We start from the raw sequence: 2,949 nt of genomic DNA, 5'->3' as shown, positions 1-2,949 counted from the left end.
AATAGGTTCATCAACTCTGGGCATAGAGGGCCCTTCATAGTTTGAACCACTCCTTAGAGTAATTGCAAATGCTTGATCCGTAGGCCTAGTCGGCTGTGCCGGCAGGGCTCCCTGTTGGCGTGCTTGTAGAGTAGCGGAGAGTTGCGCAATTTGATTATCTACAATTTTGTTATGCGCCAGAATTTGATCAATTGTCGCATCTCTGCTCTCCATGTGCTTTTGCATATTAACCAACATTGCTCTAATTTCCCCTAAAGAAGGATCTGAAGATGAGGGGGGTTGTTGTGGTTGATTCTTTTGGCCAGCATTGGGATGATAGTATTTCTGCTGCTGTTGCTGTGGCACCTGTGGTTCTTGTGGTGGTGGATTTTGAACATTAGTGCTCCGGTAGGAAAGGTATGGATGATTCCGATACCCAGGATTGTAAGTGTTGGAGTATGGGTTATTCTGCCTATAAGCTTGGAAGGCATTACCTTGCTCCACGGAACTCCTGCAATCTTGCTCCCAATGACCTACAATACCACAATTTTCACAGAAAGCCTCATTAGAATTATTATTAATCGCAGAAACATTGGCTACGTTAGCAGTGCTCAGATTATCTAATTTTTGACAAATAGAGGTCAGTTGAGCTTAAAAAAAAGGATACAGAGTTGACGCTATGTTTCCCCATGTTAGCAAATCCTCTGGGATTCCTATATTGGGAATTGTGTATCGCCATATCTTCAATAACCTGACCTGCGTTATCAACATTAAGATTCATAAATCTCCCACTAGCTGCAGAGTCTAAAATTATTCTAGAAGAATTTCCAATGCCGTTATAAAAGGCTTGGATTAACTGCCATTGTGCTAAATTGTGGTGAGGGCACTCTCTTTGTAAGTCCTTGAACCTTTCCCAAGCCTCATATAAAGACTCATCGGCTTCTTGGGCGAAGTTCTGAATCGCACTCCGTAGTACTGCTGTTCTCTCTGCAGGATTATATTTGTTATAAAAATTCAAAACAAGAGTTTCCCAGTCAGTTATACCAAGCGTAGTTCTATTTAAACCATTAAACCACAATTTAGCTTTTCCAATTAAAGAAAAGGGAAAGAGAATCTCCCTGATTTGGTCTTGAGTGACCCCGGCTTGCCTTATGGTGTTGCAATATTGACAATAGTCGGCAATGTGAAGATTCGGGTCTTCACCCTTGGCTCCACTGAATTGCTTCCTCTCTATCATCGTTATAAATTGGGGTTTGATTTTGAATTAAACCCCATCAAGAGCCGGAGTAGGGGTGAGATGTGGAAAATCCGTAAGCTTTGGTTGTGAATAATCACTAAGTTTCTTTGGAACCGCCATCTCTGATTCTGTGTCTGATGATGCCTCTGAATTGCTAGAACCAGTTGGAGAATCTCGGTGATTATTGTTATTATCACCAGAATCCGCCAGGATTTGCTTGTAGAAGTTTTTCTGTCTATGGAAGGAACGTTCGATCTCAGGATCGAATGGGATGTAACCTGATCTGGAACACCTGGGCATAAACAAAAACTAGAAGCAAATATGAGATTTGTCTCAGAGACCTAACGCTCTCTGAGACAAAAAGGGAAATAATCTAGACTACAAAAATAATCAGAAATAAAATTAAAACCGTTTCCCCGGCAACGGCGCCAAATTTTGACAGGGTAAAGTTGTATCCCCTAATCAAAAATAATTACCTAATTCACTAACTAAAGTAGATAGGGAAGTAGGGTCGATCTCCACAAGGAAACAAGTCTTTTTACTCCTAATTAAATATTATACTCTAAATTATTTAAGTAACCAATATTAAAAGTTGAATATGAAACTAAACTAAAAAGAGTAGAAAAAGGGAGTAAATAATATATAAAAGGATCTAGGGCATAGGTTCACCAATAAATAATACTCCGGGGCAAAATAGGGTAATCAATCATTAACATTGCATAAATAACATGATTAACAGGCTCTCGCAATTTATTGACCAACATAGACCTAACAGGCTCTCGCAATTTACTAGATCTAAGTTCTTATTGAAAATAGCCTTTAATATCAAATTAACATCTGCCCGATTCATCAATTTAATATTGCTATACTTTTACAAGCCGCAATTGTAAAACATTAAAACAATCTAATAAGAAATCATCATGCAATACCAACAATCAATAATAGTCAGTCATCAATGCATCAATTAATCAGATTGTAAAGGGCTCTCGCTACTTATTACAACCACATAATTAATTTATTGGTATTAAATCTCATCTCTCGAATCTTGACTTAACCATTTACAAATTAACTTGCCTATTGAAACTAGACCTAAACATTAATTCTCATCTCTCAATTCTTGAATCAATATTGTCAAACTCATGCATAAAAGATAGGCCTAATCTAGTCACAGAGCATTAAATCAATCAATAGGAAATTAATCTAGCATTTATAATCAACAACAATAATTTACCCCTTCATATTATTTATTAGATCCCCATAAACCCTAGAAATTAAACTACACACACATAATTAAATATAAATTAAGCAAAGCAATAAAATAAATCATGATCAAAGGAATAAAATAAATAACTAAGATTAAGGGAAGAGAAATCGTCACCAAAATAAATCTGGAATTAATCAAAGAAATAGGAACAAAGGTTTAGGGAGAGAGTTTAGAGAGAGAAAACTAAGTAGAGAGAGAAAGTCTAAGAGAAAGGATTCAGAGAAGAAGAAGTGGTCCTAAAATCATATTACGGAAGAGTATTTATACTCCGTACAAAAATCTTAAACTAAAACAAATTAATACGACTCTAATTGTCTCCTAAATAAACACGCGCTCGATTGGGCGCGCCTTTTTTTCACCTCTAATAACAATCTCGCGCCCGGCCGGGCGCGCCTCCCGCCCGACCAGGCGCGCCTCCGGGCGCCAGCCTTTTTGGCCGGGCGGATCATTTGGGCCAATATTTGGACTT

General features: G+C 37.9%; 1 non-coding gene across 1 annotated transcript; it reads left to right on the top strand.

Moving 5' to 3' along the window:
- Positions 1-848: 848 nt before the first annotated feature.
- Positions 849-955, top strand: LOC145641330 (small nucleolar RNA R71). The gene has a single exon (XR_014115369.1). It is a non-coding gene; the product is annotated as a small nucleolar RNA R71 (small nucleolar RNA).
- The last annotated feature ends 1,994 nt before the right edge of the window (positions 956-2,949 follow it).

The sequence above is a fragment of the Chenopodium album genome, chromosome 7, assembly GCF_948465745.1.
Source record: "Chenopodium album chromosome 7, dcCheAlbu1.1, whole genome shotgun sequence".
NCBI lineage: Eukaryota > Viridiplantae > Streptophyta > Magnoliopsida > Caryophyllales > Amaranthaceae > Chenopodium > Chenopodium album.
This window is presented reverse-complemented; position numbering and strand designations above follow the sequence as displayed.